The sequence below is a fragment of the Euphorbia lathyris genome, chromosome 9, assembly GCF_963576675.1.
Source record: "Euphorbia lathyris chromosome 9, ddEupLath1.1, whole genome shotgun sequence".
In the NCBI taxonomy this organism is placed as follows: domain Eukaryota; kingdom Viridiplantae; phylum Streptophyta; class Magnoliopsida; order Malpighiales; family Euphorbiaceae; genus Euphorbia; species Euphorbia lathyris.
In genome coordinates this window covers 20,717,783-20,736,305 of record NC_088918.1, presented here as the reverse complement: position 1 = coordinate 20,736,305, position 18,523 = coordinate 20,717,783, and positions in this window count along the sequence as shown.

Here is an 18,523-nt window from a genome sequence, read left to right as displayed (position 1 = left end):
CCGATCCAAGTGATAGAGTCTATCAGCCTAGCATAAGATTGATGGTACATTTTGAGCAACGCAGCATCATAGAACTGACGCTGAGCATTGGTATGCCGGACATGTTTAAGTGTGGCTTGAGAGTACTGCAAAATCTCATTTGTCTTTACTTGGTCAGTATCCATTTCTTCTATACTCAAGTTAAGTAGTCGAACAGCTTCACTAATTTGCTCAATGGAACACTGGGAGGAGGAGGAGATTAACTCACGAGTTCCGATCAGCTCAGAAGTTAGCTGGGTAAAAAGTTGATTAACCTCAGCAGAGGTTGCATAGATTGAGTTCACAGCTGACAAAGTGTTGAGTTGGCCCTGGATAGAATTCATATGATTTACCATTGTCAGCTGGAGTTCAGCCAGCTTCATTATTGATTCTTGCTTGGGTTGTTGAGATGCGAAGGATGTCATGACACTCATCAGGTCCTTGAGACCCTTGATTTCAGTTAAAAGTTGAGTGACAGAGGAAAGCTGTGTTGGCTCAACAGTAGCAGACCCAGCAGCATCGGCATAAGGCTGATGAATATCCTGAAGTAGGGCTTGAGCTGAGTCGATGATTCTTCGTCCAGACTCAGTGGCATGCAAGAAAGCATAGGATTCATCAGATTGTGGTTCAGAGGCCGGAATTGGAATAGCACCAGATGGAGGAGGTGGTTGGTGCTGTCCAGACTTAGATATGCCAGCTTGGTCAGCAGCTGGGCTTTTATTCTGATTACCAGAAGGAACTAACTGGTTATTATTCTGCGATAAAAGAGTAGGAAGAGGTGGATCGACAGAGATATTGACCTGGTCAGAGTCAGTCTGAAGCTGATTAGTTTCAGAAGGTTGAGGTAGTTCAGTGCTGACCTGAGCAGGATTTTCCTTTGCTTGAGTAGCAGGAACTTCAAGCTCTTGCTCGGCAGAAACAGAACTTTGTGGAGCTTTGGGTTTGGCTTGTTCCTCAGCTTGAGAAACAGAGGCTTGCTTTTCCTTAAGTTGATCTGGGGTTGGCTCAATGACGGTAGAGAAGAATTGAAACTCGAGCTTGGTGAGGTCAGTTATTCGTTCCCTTAGGGGAGAATCGTCCAAGAGATCAATGACTAGAGATTTTTGAGCCTTTCATTTGAGTCGTTTGCCTGTGCTAAGTTTATTAGTTGGAGGAGAGGGATCAGCAGCAATGGAGTCAAGGGACTCTGAAGAGGAGTTCAGCCCAAGGTCAGCATTGAGATCACTCACAGCTTTGTCTTTCGCTGTGGACTCAACATCAACTGTCTTACTTTGCTCAGTTGGATTTTCAGTCAGCTCAGCATCAACTGTTTGATTTTGCTCAGCATCAACATCCTTACTTGGCTCAACATCATCTGTGTTTTCACCATCAAACTGACCTCCAATATTACCCAGTTCTTCTCCTTGGTCAGTGGGAGGTTTCTCGAGATCGATTTCTTAACTTCTCACAAAATATGAGTCTTCAGAGACTAAAAAGTCAAGAGGAGGTGCATCAAGCGGTTTTAACCCATAAGTTTTCTTCTTCTTTTGCAAAGGTTGCTCGGGGGTTTCCTCACTTTCTTCCTCAGGCTCAACTTGCCTTTTTCGTTTCTCTGCTGACTTAGGTTCCTCCTGACCTTGCTCAGCATCAGCTTTCTTCGCACTTGATACAAACCGAATCTTCTTCGGAGCTGAATTAATGTCTTTAGGAGAGGTTTGGGCAGCTTTCCTCTTCTTATCTTGTCTAGTGCGATCAGCAGGTTCCTTGTTCACCACCACTTTCTTTCCTTTCTTGGTCGGCATAGCTTGTGCTCCTTCCATAGCATTAACTTCTTCCTCATTTTCTTCAATAACTCCCTTTCCTTTCTTAGACTTCAGGGGTTGGTTGTATGCTAACCCGGATAGCAGAGCCGCTATTATTTATGTACCCCAAATTTCTATTTCCCCAACAGTGCTCACCTGGTGGTCCTGGAGAATTTTCGTGATGAGGGAGCCCATCCTGAGTTTCCCGGTATTCCTCTGAAATGCACCGATAAGAAATACGGGCATATTGAGTGGTTTGTAGGTCAGCATGTGCCAAATGAAGCACTGCTCGAAGTTTGAGGCAGATGAGGCGGAGTTGACCTTAGGGAAGATGAAGTTGGTCAGGATGTAATGAGCCATTTTTTGATTCTGGCCCATACACGTGCTTGCTATTTCTCCTTTGTGGTCCTTCAGTTTACAGAACTCAACAGGGTAGTCAAGTTTGGCGTTTGTGGTCCTGAATTCTTTACCTTTGGCCGGCAGCTTTAGCAAAGTTGCTAGATAGGAAGGAGTAAGCGTTATGTTCTTGCCTTTGACACTGGTTACCAGATGGTCAACATTGTCCTTGTTAACCCTAAGGTTTGTGTAAAATTCCCTTACTAACTGTGGGAAGCTATTTCCAGGGAGAGAGAAGAATTCAGACCAGCCATTTTTAGAGATCCACTCATAGAACGGTTGCTCAGCCTCGACGAAGCCCTTAGAGAACCAGCGGCACCGGAGTACCTCATAACTCTTGACGTTGTTGTACACAGGAAGGAATACATCTTCCTTTGGCTGCTTGTTTTTCTTTTCCTTCTTCCTTTTTCGAAGGGGTTGCTTGGTCAGCTTGAAGGTTTTTGCTTGGAGTTGAACCCTTAGTTTGGTCATGCTGACCATGTCCACGAGACTCAGTAGAAGTCTCGTCGTAGTCCTGCTGAGCAGGAGACGGAGGGTTTTCATCGGAGCGATTTTGGTCGTAATCGGCACCAGAGACATTCTGGGAATCATCAGACATGATTCTTTTGAGAGACTTTGAGAGGATTTTGGGATTTAAAAGAGAGAGAGAGAGATTGAATGCCAGAAATTTCAGATGTAAAGAGAGACAAGTGGGAATTCGTCCACTATTTATAGAAATGCCGAGTTGATCTGATACGTTGGAGTGGCGGTTTGACCTCGAGATGATCAATCGACAATTGTCCTGGCATTTATGACACATTCGGCGCATGTGTTTTCTAATTATTGCCCTACGTCATCCTAGGTGGCTATTAATGCACGTGCTAGCATTTATTGTGCATGAGAGTTTTACTCAGTTTCGAGAATACTAATTGTTTGAGATTCTAGAAAGTCAGTTTTACGTAGAAGGAATGTTCGTGTGCTTAGTAACTCCGTTTATGATAATCACTCAATATGTATATCTACTCAGCATAGGGTGATATAATTCATATTTAGCTCAGCATGCAATAGTTACTAATTTAGCACAAATCACTCAGCATGGTAATCACTCAACGTTCAATTTAAACATAGAATTTTAGTGAAGAGGATTAGACATGCCGATAGCTTCCCTTAGTATGTTAAATTGCTCACGAGCCAGAGGCTTTGTAAAGATATCCATAAGCTGTTCGTCTGTTGGTACATAGGTCAACTTTATCTCCCCTTTGAGTACATGATCTCTAATGAAGTGATGTCGAATGCTGACATGCTTCATCCTGTTGTGTTGGATTGGATTTTTGGACAAGTCAATAGCACTCTTATTGTCGCATTTGACTTCAATTGTGTCAGTTTGTACTCCATAATCCTCCAGCTGTTGCTTAATCCATAGGACCTGAGCCACACAGCTTCCAGCAGTAATATACTCAGCTTCAGTTATTGACAGGGCCACTGATGATTGCTTCTTGCTGAACCAAGATACTAGACAGCTTTCGAGGAAGTGACACCCTCCTGAAGTACTCTTACGCTCTAGCTTATCTCGTCCATAGTCAGCATCAGTGTATCCAATGAGTGTGAAGTCATTTGTATTTGGATACCATAAACCTGCATTAACTGAGCTCTACAAATATCTAAAAATTCTTTTTACAGCTATAAGGTGAGATTCCCTGGGGTCAGCTTGATATCTTGCGCAATAACATACTGAGTACTGAATGTCAGGTCTACTAGCAGTAAGATAAAGTAGAGAGCCAATCATACCTCGATATAATTTACTATCTACTGACTTACCTTTCTCGTCAACACAAAGGACAGTGTCAGTACCCATTGGGGTAGATATGGGCTTACATTCTTCCATATCGAATTTCTTTAACATTTCTTTGGCATACTTAGATTGACTGATGAAGATGTCGTTCTTCCCTTGCTTTATTTGTAGTCCAAGGAAGAAGTTGAGTTCGCCCATCATAGACATCTCGAACTCAGTTTGCATCTGTTTACTAAATTCCTTTCACATAGATTCATCAGTAGCACCAAAGATTATATCATCTACGTAAATTTGTGCCAGCAGGGTATTTTTGCCCTTTTTCTTAATGAACAAGGTTGTGTCAGCTTTGCCTCTAACATAGTTCCTGGTCAACAGGAAACTGGTCAACCTCTCATACCAAGCACGTGGTGCTTGTTTCAGGCCGTATAGGGCCTTCTTGAGTTTATAGACGTGGTTTGGAAATTTTGGATCTTCAAAGCACTTTTGACATCCATTTGATATAGTTTGAAGTTCATGAAACTAGCATATGCACATAATATACGTATAGCCTCTGACCTAGCAACGGGAGCAAAGGTCTCACCATAGTCAATGCCCTCTTGCTGACTATAGCCTTGGGCTACAAGTCGGGCTTTGTTCCTGACTACATTGCCTTGCTCATCTAGTTTGTTTCTAAAGACCCACTTAGTTCCTATGGTCTTTTGATTCCTAGGTTTTGGTACTAAATCCCATACCTCATTTCTTTCGAACTGATCAAGCTCCTATTGCATAGCATTGATCTAGTGTTCGTTGTGCTCAGCTTCAGTGAAATTCTTTGGTTCATGAACTGAGACGAATGCAACTTTGCTGAGGTACCTTCTGAGCTGATCTCTTGTCATCAGTTTGTTCTCAGCAGCATCAAGAATGGACTTCTCCGAATGTCCTCTTGGAATTTTGATTTCTTTGGGTAATGTTGAGTTGTCAGGGGTAGGTGTTTCTACAATATCTACAGGAGTAGGTTGGTCAACAAAGGTAATTTCGGGTTCGTGTTTACCTTTGGTCAGCCCATGTGGTGATGACACACCGGCTCCATTTTGGTCAGCGGAAGCTGAGCTTGGGTCATCTTCGGCAGACTGAGTTGTCTTTCCTGCAGGGCCAGTTTCGTCGAACTCAACATGTACAGACTCTTCTACAACCTGAGTTCGTTTATTATACACCCTATATGCTTTACTGTTAGTTGAGTACCCTAGAAAGATCGCTTCGTAAGCTTTAGCATCAAATTTAGCAAGGTTTTCTTTTGTGTTGAGTATAAAACATTTACACCCAAAGGCACGAAAGTAGCCGATGTTGGGCTTTCGTCCTTTCCAAAGTTCATAAGGGGTTTTCTTGAGTATAGGTCTAACTAAAGCCCTATTGAGTATATAGCATGCTGTGTGGACAGCTTCACCCCAGAAATACTTTGGAAGCCTATTTTCGCTCAGCATTGTCCTAGCAATTTCAACTATTGTTCTGTTCTTCCTTTCAACAACCCCATTTTGTTGATGAGTCCTAGGAGCAGAAAAATTATGGTCAATGCCACTGATTTCACAGAATTCGTCAAACTGTTGGTTTTTGAATTCTCCGCCATTATCACTTCTAATATGAGCTACTTTTAGGTATTTGTCAGTTTCAAGCCTTTTAACTAATGTGGAAAACATCTCAAATGTTTCATCCTTGCTACTTAGCAAGATGATCCAAGTATACCGAGAGAAATCGTCTACAATGACTAAGGAAAATTTCTTACCGCCCAAGCTGAGTGGCTGGACAGGTCCGAAAAGGTCGAAATGTAGTAATTCCAGACAATGTTTTTATTTTGAAAAGACTTTTTCGTTTGTTTACCTTGCTGACAAGCATTACATAATTGATCTTTCTCAAATTTAAGTTTAGGTAATCCCTCAACTAATTGCTTTCTTGCTAGTTTGGCAAGGAGGTCCATGCTTACATGACCAAGTCTCCTATGCCATAGCCAGGAGTTGTCCTCCTTTGACACTAAGCATATAATTTTTGAAAAATTCTTTTCTAAACTCAACATGTAGACATTATCAACACGAGGGGCAGTTAAAATCAAATTGTTTGTTTTTCCCTCGAGTATCCGACACTCAGTGGCATCAAATACAACCTTTCTACCGCTGTCACACAGCTGAGCTACGCTCAATAGGTTATATTTGAGACCCCTGACTAAGGAGACTGACTCAATAGTAGGGTTACCTCCGATAGTACCTGAACCGACTATCTTACCCTTCTTATTATCTCCGAAGCTTACACTTCCACCTCGTTTACGCTCAAGTGTGATGAATTGAGTTTCATCACCAGTCATGTGCCTTGAGCATGCACTGTCAATATACCAAAGCTTTGACTTCTCCACGCACCTCAGGCTCACCTGCATTTTGAACTATTCATCTTTAGGTACCCAATTCTTTTTGGGTCCTCGTTTGTTAGCATGAACAGGTGAAACATCATATTTTAATTTGTGATGACATATGTTTATGGTGTGGCCAGCTTTACCACAGAAGTCACAATAGGTTACCCTTTGAGGGTTATTTTGTTTCTGGTCAGCACGATTGTGCTGAGCATGCCAACATACCTTAGTAGTATGGCCTTTCTTTCCACAGAAGTCGCATTAGACATTCTGCTGAGTATACCAACACACATCTATGGCGTGTCCTCTTTTCCCACAACAGTCACACTGAGTGAACCGTCTATGCTGACCAGTACCTTGATATTCAGCATTGGGATAGAACTCTTTCTTAGCCGATTTACTCAGCTGATTTTGTATGGTTGTGATGTCCTTTCTCAGTTTCTTTGACTCAGTTTGGACTTCCGAGACAAAACCATGCATGACTTTTAGATTTTCATCTTGTCTGGTGTTGTCTTGGAGAAGATATCGGAGGTCACTCAGTTTGACCTCTTCAATCTCATCACATCGCCTGCTGAGTGCCTTTATTTTCTTGTTACACTTTTTAGTCAGTGTGTATAAATCACTTAGGGCGTTAACCATTTCATTTCTAAGCAAGAGTAAAGATGTTACCTCATTGGAGTGAACCTCTTGGGCAGTGTCATCTGAGAGGTCAGCTTGCTCAGATCGGCAGTGGTCAGCAGCATCGTCGGCCATGAAGCATATATTTGCTGTTTCATTTGCATCAGCTTCAGATGAGGTTGACTCATCATTGTCACTCTATGTGGCCACCATAGCTTTTCTGCTACCTTTCTTTTCTTTCTTCAGATTTGGACAGCTTGATTTAATGTGCCCAGTTTGGTGGCATTCAAAGCACGTGACAAGCTTGGAGCTGTCCTTTTTGTATTTGTCGCTGGACTTAGCTTTGTACTTGTCGCTTCTTCTGAATGGCCTTTTGCTGTTCTTATCATTCTTTCTGAACAGCTTCTTCATTTTCCTGGTAAACATGGCCATCTCCTCATCATCTGATGAGTCAGCTTCTGTTGAGTCAGCTTTCATGACAAGTGATTTTTGTTTCTTGTCTTCTGACTTTTCTTTAGCTTCAAAATTCTTCATTGAGATCTCATGAGTCAGCAGAGATCCGATCAGCTCGTCGTATTTGTACGTGGTCAAGTCCTGAGCTTCTTCCACGGCTGTTTTCTTAGCTTGCCAGCTCTTAGGCAGACTTCTCAAGATTTTCTTCACCTGCTCTTCTTCCGTGAAGATCTTGCCGAGTCGTTTAAGCTCATTTATGATGTTTGTGAACCTTGAGTTCATCTCCGAGATGTCTTCATTCTCATTCATCTCGAACAGCTCGTATAATCGCATATGTTGGTTCACCTTTGACTCATTGACCTTGCTGGTACCCTCATAGGTCACTTCCAGCTTTTTTCATATTTCCTGTGCTGACTCACAACCAGAAATTTTGTTGTACTCTACAACATCTAACGCATAGTGAAGCATATTGATAGCCGAAGCATTATTTTGTAATTTTCTAAGGTCATCTTCTGACCACTCAGTTTCACTCTTGACAACTTTTTCGTTGTCAACAGTTTTGTAAGGCACATATGGGCCTTGAACTATTGCAAGCCACGCACTCATGTTTGTAGCTTGAATAAAGTTTTTCATCCTGTTTTTCCAAAATGTATAGTTTGATCCGAAAAACAAGGGAGGTCGACTAATCGATAATCCCTCAGGGAGAATCTGTGTTGTTTGATTTCCTGGAAGAAAACGAGTGTTGTTCTCAGCCATTTATCGGGATTAGCTCAAGATAGTTATATCTTTGAGTAGTGAGCTACTGTGCTTTGATAACACTTGTTGGTCCCGTGTGATTAGTTCCAAGGGGGGGGGGTTAGGAACTAATGTAACTTTTTCGTTTAATTATGCTGACTTAATCAATTCTTTAAGTTACTTAACTTAGTTTAGGTCAGCACGGCCAAGAGATGTAAGACAGCTTTAGTCAGATGCTGACTAGAACCGTTTTACTTGTGAGTTGGGAATTAACACTTGAGGTCAGCTTCCAACTCAGCACCAAGATTACTCAGAGAGAGAGAGTTAGAAATTACTCAAGCAATTTAATCAAGCAACACATACATATATATATATATATATATATACTGAGAGAGAGTTAGAAATTACTCAGCAGACTTATCCTAGTTCGGCCTCTCCGCCTACGTCCAGTCCCCAGAATCCCTCCGGGCTTTTTCGATCCAATACTGAGCTCTTTAAAGGTAGAGCACAAACCGTTTACCAGACAGTTGAATATGCAAGAGTACCTTCCTCTATTCGTCTACTTAACTCCTACTGAGCGCTATAACCGAACACTCAGATTCTCTACCACTGAGTACTTAAAACCGAGTACTCAGCACCACTCTCTCAATTTTACAATTGATACAAACTTGTTCTTTCTAAATGAAGAACACTTTAGATGAATACAAATTCAATCTAGCTTTTACATAGAAATAGAAGTTTGGTGTAAGATCTTTTTCTTGTTTGAATGTGCTTTGTATGTATGCTCTTTTTCTCTTGTATTTTCGGCTATCGGCAAAGGATCCAAGAATGAACTTGTCCTTTTATAGTTGAAATCTGAAGTCTCAATCATTTGAATCTGGATCTATCCGTTGAATTCAAACGGCTCTTTCTTGCGTCATTGTTCTGGTCAGCTTCAGATTTGCAAGCCAATCCTGTCGTCTGAAATTATCAGGCTTCTGGCTTGTCTTCTTCCGACAGGTTCGTCTTCTAGCGCCAGTTCGTCTTTTAGCTAATGGACAGTTGATCCATGCATCTCGAAATTGACTCTGTGCGTAATTCCAAAGCTTCTGTTATTGGTGCAGACAGTTGTCGGATCTTGTCTTGCAGCAAACGGATCAATCGCTCTGTCCTGACGAACACTCAGCTTGACTTTATTGACGTTGCTTTTTTTTCTTTGTTTCTGATTCATATTCTTACTCAGCTTCCGTGGTCAGCTTTGTCTGCAAGCTTTAGTTTAGAGGAAGACTTCTCTTCTTTCATACTGAGTTGCGTTTCGCTCAGCTTCTTTGGTCAGCTTCATCTTCAAGCGTTTGTTCTGAAGATGACTTTTCTTCTACTATTCTGAGTTACACTCCACTCAGCTTGTGCTGTGTTCTCATGCTGACTTCGTCCTGTCTTACTTTTTATGTCTGTTTTCATTTATACTTATACTCAACATTGAACAAATATATTAGTACAATTAAATCAAAGCACTTAAATTTAATTATCTTTTAATCATGGATTAACTTAAATAATTTTGTCAAATCAAAATCATGTGGAAAGGTGTTTCAACAGTCTTCACCTTTCATTTCCCACAAAATTAGTCAATTCTTATAACTGGTCTACTGACATATGACTTTTTTATTATTTGATATGCCATTGTGATTGTTGTTATATCAACAACAAATCATCCACTCTGGTTCGTGCTTATTTGCCAGTCACGGTGGTTTGCTTGGTTGCTTTGAACCAATTGTAGCGGAAGCTATAGCTGTTAAGGAAGCGTTGTCGTGGATTAAAGACAAGGGTATTAGTGGAGTTGAGATTCGGTCTGATTATTTGTCTGTAGTTAACGCAATTAAGGATCGTTCTCACTCTCTCTCTTATCTTTCTGATTTGATTTCTGATTGTATTGATTTGTTCAAAGAGTTAGATGATGTATCGATCTCTTTTGTTAAACGGTTAGCGAACTGTACGGCTCATAGGTTAGCTAGGGCTGTCAGTTCTGTGTCTCACCGTAGCGAGTGGTATTCTGCTCCTCCCTTTTTGTATCCCAATCTTTTAGCTGATATCAACGAATAAATTTCCGCATTCTTTCAAAAAAAAAAAACAACAAATCATCCAAAGTCACCCACGTGATCTCTGCTTTCATATTGATTTAATTATTATTTTTTTTAATATAAAATTATGTTTATTATTTTAACATGCCCCCTTAAACTTAATTTTTCGTGACTCCCAGTTGAGCTCTCAAATGGCTGAACGTATCGTACTTCAACGGCTTCGTGAAAATATCTGCAATTTGATCTTGAGTCTTCACGTACTTCAATTTCACCTCTTTTTTCTCAATACACTCCCGAATAAAATGATACCTCGTATCAATGTGTTTACTTCGATCATGAAACACGGGATTTTTCGCTAATGCCAGTGCAGACTTGTTATCGATAAAAATCTCCGTTGGATCATTTTGACTCATCTGAAATTCTTTTAGCAATTTCCGGAGCCAAATTGCATGACAGACACATGAGGTTGCAGCAACATATTCAGCTTCACAGGTTGACAACGTCACAATCGCCTGCTTCTTCGAACTCGATGTAAATGCAGTATTACCCAGAAAAAATACAAAACCAGTTGTACTTTTTCGGTCATCCTTGTCACCGGCCCAATCACTATCACAATATCCAACTAATTTGAAATCGTCAGTTTTTGAATAATGTAATCCCAAATTAGTTGTACCTTTCATGTAACGGAGAATTTTTTTTGCTGCATTCCAATGTGACACCGTTGGGGCTTCCATGTATTGACTTACTAAGCCGGCTGCATAGAGAATATCCGATCTTGTACATGTCAAGTATCTGAGACTTCTGACCAAGCTTCGAAATAATATCGGGTTGACTCTGTCTCCATCTTCATCTTTTGTCAACTTAATTCCACATTCGACTGGCGTGCTGACGGAATGTCGCGTCCTTCATTCGGCCTCCAGTTTCCTCTTCCTTGACCGCGTCTTCGGCCTCTTCCTCTGCCTCTGGTGAATTGAGTGCTTCTGTCATTGTTGTTGTTACCATTTTTATTTATGCCTTGACTTCTGCCATGTCCTCATCCTCTACCATTTCCTCCTCGACCTCTTCCGCATCCTCTGCCGGACTGACTACCTTCGCCATTTTTAAACACAGTCTTCGTTGCTAAGACTTGTTCTGCAGAATCTTCTCTTCGTTTCTCAAACCGCTCCTCGCGTGCTTGTAAGGACCCTACAACTTCATCAACGGACATTTCGCTGATGTCTCTGGACTCCTCCATAGCCACAACTACGTAATCAAATTTTGATAGTACTCTTCAATTTTTTCTCCATACTGCCGCATCTGATTTACGACAGATTTTACTCGGGATGAGTAATCACTGATGGCCTCCGTCTCTTTCATCCTCATCGTCTCGAATTCTCCTCTCAGCATCTGCAAACGAACCTTTTTAACTTTCTCCTCCCCTTGAAGAGAAACTCGTAGGATTTCCCACGCTTGTTTGGAGGTGGTAGCTTCGGCTACTTTCTCGAACATTATTTCATCCAAACCTTGATGGATGAGAGTAAGCGCCTTTTGATCGCTTTTGCGATTTTTTTGCAAAGTATCTTTTTCTGCCTGTGTCAACGCTACCTCATTGGCTGGGACTACGTAGCCTTTTTCAACAATGTCCCAGACATCTTGACATCCGAGTAACGCCTTCATTCGGATACACCAACTTGAATAATTGGTTTTGGTGAGCTGAGGGTATTGATAAGGAAGTTTGAGACCGTCTGACATTTTTATAGGGTCGGTTTTGCGGAAGACTGACTCTCGTAATGTGGCTCTGATATCACTTTGTTGAAAATAGAGGGATTAAAATTATAATTAATAAGGACTGACTTTGTAAATTATGAGGACTGGATATAATTTGCGGAATTTTTTTTACGGAATATAATGGTACATAACACTCTCTTTTTATTTTTTTATATTACTCACCAACACACACCAAAAATTACAATGAAAAAAAAATAATCAGCTCTAGTTTATAGAGCATTATACACCATTTAAACCATACAATTGGTTGTGTATAAAACTTCCACGTCTTCACCTTTCATTTCCACAAAATTATTCAATTCTTATAACTAGTCTACTGACATATGACTTTTTTTATTATTTGATATGCCATTGTGATTGTTGTTGTATCAACAACAAATCATCCAAAGTCACCCACGTGATCTCTGCTTTCATATTGATTTAATTATTATTTTCTTCCTTAATTGATTTGAGGGTTTCATGACGTCGCGCACTATCAAAGAATGTCAGATGCTTTGTATGAGGTTGTGGGAAATTTGGCCCAGCAAAATCTGCTATTGTGAAGGTTCCTTTTTTTCCTTCGTCCACTACCACTAAACTAAGCAGAGATTTCTTGCAACAATTTGCTAAGGGTACGATGTTGTCTTTCGGAGTGCCCACAACTCGACAACTCGACAACGAGAAAGATGTGTATCTCCGGTGGTGAATTATTTGAAGCTAAATATTAATACAGTCTGCCTTATTCCTATCAATTCTATCGGTTTGGATGATATTCTCCATAATAGTGATGAGGACTTTGTCTGAGCTTTAGAGATTGCGAGAAAGGGACTCCTTCCTTTAAGGGTGGTAGAGGCGTTAGGCCTCCATCAGACACTATTATTTATCACTGAGCACAATTTATGCGCAACTTCTCTAATGTGCCGATCGAAATGGATGCGACAGAAGTAGACCAATCAATTCATTCTTGCACCACACACATCTCTGAATACGGCTCTACCATTAGTTCTTCCTGACTCATTCTCTTTGGGTGTTCCAATGTATCTGCCACTTCTGTTTAAAAGACCGTTAATAAAGTGGGTGTTCCAATGTGCTTATCACTTCTATTAAAAACCCTACCAATATGGTGGCTCAGTGCTGCAGTATTTTTGGCTAGACCTATTTTTTGGCATTCTTAACCTAGTGTACGTTTGTTTTTAATTTTCGAAACTGCCTTTTTTTAAGTCTAAACATGAGATAAAAAGTGTATGGTAAAAATTTGAAACATCTATTTTTTTATAGAAAAATCAACTAATATCTGCTATCTATCGGTAACAGCAAACAACAAACAGCTAACTGTAACAGCAAACATGAGCAGGTGAAACAAACAATCCTAGATTATTAGCACACCAATGCATACTTATATAATATTCTTAACCAAAATTCATTTGTTTAAAAATATAAACTTCTACTTAAATTTTATTATGATATTATATTATTTCTAGTACTATATTATTAAAAGAATTTTTATAGAAAAAAATCTTAATAGATTGTTACATATAAAAATCATTTTAAAATAGCAGATATTAAGGATTATACTTGGATTTGGTTTTCTTATATGCATATGCTCTGAATTCCTAAAACCAACTTGTAACAAATTTCCAAAACTAGCTATGCATATAGCCGTTGGAATATAACATTTAAAAATAATTTCATTAAAGTTTATGAATAAAATAATGAAATAGAGAGTAGGATAACTAGTAGTGTTGGAGCACACATATTTTAAGAAAGTTAAATTTAACTTTGTAATATTTTATAATATTTTAAAGAACTATGTGGCTAGTGGTATTGGAGATGCTCTTGTACTCTTGTTAATTCTTTTCTCTCTCGCTCCAACTGTCGAACACATGTTCATCATTATAAAGTTTGTAATTCTCTCTCCCTCTCTCTCTCTTTCAGTGATTTCCTACTCAGAAACTGAACCCTATTCTTCTTCAATTTTGCATTTGTAGAGATTGATGCTTCTATTTTGATGTCTTCTTCAATTTTAATGGCATGTAACTTTAGTTTGGTTGTTCTCATGTTTAAGGGCGTGAATTTGTTTTTGATTTAGGAAAATTTTCCTTTATGATGGAAACCAGTTTTGATTTCGAGTTTTCTGATCATTTTATATTGCAGGATCCTTAATTATGCCGAGGATAACACTATGCTTTTCGGAAAGAAATTGTAGATCATTGATGCCATAGTATTTCAACCCTTTCCACTGGCATATCATATGGAGTACAAGATTCTCAAGCTCCTCCGGATGAACACTATTTTATCAATGATCTTACAATTTCTTTCCACCTAGCCATGGTGCCATCAAAGAACTGGTGCAGCAGTTTCCACCTCTCAACTCTTTTTATAATGAATCTTCAATTTCTAACTCACTTTATGGCTCGAATGGAAACTACTTTTGTTCCTTCTTCGGATTTAGTGCATCCTAACCACTGCTCAATCTAAAAACAATTCAATTTTTCTTCCAATTTAGATTTCTTGTCATAGCTAATCCTCCTCTTGCTTTTTATTTTCTTTGTTTTGTGAATCTTGTCCTTCTCATACTGTGAAAACAAACTTTTTTAGTGGGATTGCCTTTTGATTGGATTTTGGGTATGAGGGCTGTGTCACCATGTCATGTCTTATTTTGTTCCCATTGGGAAGGCATTTCTGACATTTTTGCTTTTGTGTCTGCAAATTCCTAAACAAAAACAATTAACTGTTTCCAATTTGATTTGTTTGGATTAGGATTAAGGTAGCAAGTATTTGATTGGATTAGGATAGATTCATTCATCCTGAGTGGTTAAAGTTCCTGGCATAAATGTTCTAAGTTGCATCTTTTTTTCTCCAATTGCAGAAGGAAGCAAAGCTTTCACAGTCCAATGATGAGTTAAGTTGTAGTTTTAGAAAAACTTTCTTCATCATTCATTCTTCTTTGTGATTCAGTGTGCAATTTCTTGTTGTTGTTTCAGGTACTGGAGGGGGAGAAGTGGAATTCAAACATCTTATAACCAGATGTGAGTTAACTAACCCTATCATTTGAAATTTTATTAATACCATATGCGTTGCTAAGGGTAATGATGTTGATTACTGCAGGTCACTATCCTTGAGAATGCTTACTGAGCGGAATTGAGTCTGCTTGTTTTTATTTGGATTGCTTTTCTCGTGTTGCAGATTGTGAATGTTTTTTTTTTCAAATTACTTGACATGTTTCCATATTGTTATATCATTTAGGAAATGAGCTTTATGTTTATTCTTTTTGAATTATTTCTTGTTTCAGTTATCCCCTTGCTTAATGGAATTTCAAGGTTTGAAGATGGTGTTTTGGTGTGCACATCCAAGCAAACTTAATATTTTTAAATTCCAAGGACATGAGATCATTGCATCGTTAGGTATAGAGCTCATATTAAAACATTGTAATTTTTGATAGGCTGTGTGTATGAAGAAAACATTTTTTAATATCCATCATTATGTCTGATTCCTACTCCCCCAAGGTTATCATACTTCCATTGCACTTTCTTGTTCTCAATTATGAAATTTTGAAAATTTCATTAGGTCGAAGTCCTTCACATTATAACTTGTACATTGTAGTTGTCAGATTGATTGGATTGAAATCCAATCGCTCTATAGTTGATGATATGAATCGGTCATAATTGGTATTAATATGGTGGTACTTTAAGTGTACAACTACCATAATATAGACCATACTATCTGTATACTCCTAATTTTAATGCTTAAAAGAGCTTCAGACAATCAAAAACTTAGTCTTGTTGATAATGCTATACAAGGACTAGAAGTGTTGATCTAAAAATGGCAGTGACTAAAGTGTATAGTAATGTAAATTTACAGGAGTTTAATCAATTTATACATTAAGTATGCAATTTGCTCTCAGGAACACCTCTAAGCTTTCATTCCAAAGAGGATTCAACTTTACTGAATGATGATGACATTGCATCATTAAATACACTTAATTTGCCTGCTTGTCTCCTTGATTTTATGGATCCCTTCTCAAGGGATCTAGTACACATAGGCGGGGCTAGCGGACATGGCTGGCAGAGCACATCCGAGGATAACAGTATTTCATATTATATGCCAATGGAGTGTTTCCTTCTCGGAGCAGGCGGTTTTCCGACAAGTTCAACCGGTTCCACTGGCATATCATATGAAGTACTTCTACCCTTGGATGTATAGAGTATCGGAGGATGTCGCTGGGGAGGAAAGAGGTCTGGACGGTATTCGGTAGCAAGCTGATCCTCCAAAGTAACCATAGTGCCATCAAAGAACTGGTGCAGCAGTTTTAACTCATTGAGAGCAATATGTCTGCCTTAATCGTAACACATGCTGTACTTCTTCTGTTTTCATGAACCAATCAGCTAGTTGATCTGAGGTATATTTCCGTTCTCATAAGCCTGATCGTTGAAGAAACCAACACTTTAGGAGTTGTAAAATTAAATATATGGATGAATGTGAAGAAACCACACAAACATCCTGAAAATACTTGATCTAGATTTGTAGTAGAGAACAGTAAATTTTAGCTATGAATTTGAGGAACAGGTTGCAGAATTTGAAATGGAAGAGAAGAAAAAGTACTTCTAACCTTGGATATACAGAGTAATTTTGTGGAAGAACTAAAGGTTCGGGTGAGAGATATGTTGATCTAGATTTGGACTATTGCAGAAAGTTCCCTTTGATATTTATGGTTTCATTGCTCATAGTAAATATTAATCTGCTCTATAAGAGTCTGCATATATATATATATATGTATAACTTTAAATTTCTCTCAGGAACACCTCTAATCTTTCATTCCAAAGAGGATTCAACTTTACTAAATGATGATGACATTGCATAGTTAAATATACACATATGTAGAGGGATCTGTTGACATGAATTCCTTTTTTATTTAGAAAAATTTTCTTTTATGATGGAAACCGAGTTTGCATTTCCAGTTTTCTGATCATTTTATATTGCAGGATCCTTAACTGGCCTCCTTGTATTCTTGATTTTATGGATCCCTTCTCAAGGGATCTAGTACACATAGGCGGGGCGAGTGGACATTGCTGGCAGATCACATCCAAGGATAACAGTATTTCATATTATATGCCAATGGAATGCTTCCTTCCCGGAGCAGGTGGTTTTCCGACAAGTTCAACCAGTTCCACTGGCATATCATATGAAGTACTTCTACCCTTGGATGTATAGAGTATCGGAGGATGCAGCTGGGAAGGAAAGAGGTCTGGAAGTAGACGGTATTCGGTAGGAGGCCGATCCTCCAAAGTAACCATAGTTCCATCAAAGAACTGGTGCAGCGGTTTTAACTTCATTGAGAGCATAATGTACACATGCTGGACTTGTTCCGTTCTCATGAACGAACCAGTTAGATACATTTCCGTTCTCTGAAAAAAGAGTAACATATGTTTGTGTTTTTGCTTTATGTTAATGGAGTCCCTATACTTTCTTTTATTTTTCTGTTTTTGACTCAAGTCTTGAACTTCTAGGTTTTTATTTAATTGAGCTTAAAGTTGAAAGAAAGTAAATTTTGTACCCTTTAAAAGGGAGTCAATTATATCAAAGAAAAAGTATAATAGAACAACTTTATAAAGTTTATGGAGTCAAAACTGCATGCTGCAATATTGATGTTCATCCCATTTGGTTTGTGGTAACTTCTGACTATTTCTATATGCAAGTTCATTTTAGATTTTAGGAAAGGTTGTAAAATGAAACCTCAAAGATTATTCGTCTTTGTGGGAATCTTCTCTTAGAGAGGACTGAGAAGATGATTACCGTATAGCCGAAAAAAGCTTTTGCAATGGTTGCTCTACAAATTGTGTTTCTATTTCTTGTGTGAATCTAATAAGTAATAAGAAGTCACAAAGTACTAAAATAGACAAACTATAATACTAATGATTAGAAAGAAGTATCCTGTGTATCAAATTCGTTATACCATGGTCCATAAAAGCACAAGCAATTGATAAAAGCATAATGTCACATGTTTTTCTTGACACTCGCTCAAAAACAAAAACCATCTCTATCTTTTGGATTGACATGAAATAACAAAAAATTATCACAAGATAGAATCTTCTTCTTCCTCTTATATTTCATTGTACAAGCACCAAACCAAACTAGTAAAAATAGCATAAATCTAATGAAATTTCCTAAGATTTCTAGCGTCCAGCTCATCTCTACCAAAATCTCAAAAATCTGGAATTTTTACACTAGCAAAAATGACAATAAAAATATAATAGAATTGATAATACAAGCTCAAGACTGATAATGCCCAGCAAACCCTATAACCTATTTCAAACAAGTGAGACTAAAATTATGAAAAATTATGAAGTTTTTTAGACAACAATTTCATACCTTGTTTTCCACCCTAACCCTAGCCAAAAACCCAGACTTGGACCCCTTGATTACTTGCTCTTCGTCAATAAGGCTTCAGAGATATTGAGCAGCTTCTTTTGTATCTTGTAATTTCGTTATGGTGAAGAACAAAATGAAGCAAACAACTGATCCAGATTTTAGGGAACAAAATAAAAGCTTATCTTCTCCCGTGGAAGTAGGCATG